Genomic DNA, 210 nt, shown 5'->3' on the forward strand with positions numbered 1-210 from the left:
GGGGGTGGTGCGGGAGTGGGGGGATATCGTGGAAGGGGGAGAGGCGAAGCTCGGTGGGGGGACCGGTGGCATTTTGAGTCCGTCGGAAGGCGGAGGTAACCACTGCTGCGCTTCTCCATTGAGCTTGGCGGCCGTGCCCTCGCCCTCCGGTTCAGGTGACGCTTTTCTCTTCATGCTGCGGGGGTGTTTTCCTCTCTCTGGAGGGGGCGA

At 64.8% G+C, this 210-nt stretch overlaps 1 protein-coding gene across 1 annotated transcript in view; it reads right to left on the bottom strand.

Annotated features, from left to right (window-relative positions):
• Positions 1-210, bottom strand: part of irf2bp2a (interferon regulatory factor 2 binding protein 2a) — a 4,747-nt gene that overhangs the window by 2,880 nt on the left and 1,657 nt on the right. The window lies entirely within an intron of this gene.

The sequence above is a fragment of the Hippocampus comes genome, unplaced genomic scaffold (assembly GCF_001891065.2).
Source record: "Hippocampus comes isolate QL1 unplaced genomic scaffold, H_comes_QL1_v1.1 scaffold76, whole genome shotgun sequence".
Classification (NCBI taxonomy): domain Eukaryota; kingdom Metazoa; phylum Chordata; class Actinopteri; order Syngnathiformes; family Syngnathidae; genus Hippocampus; species Hippocampus comes.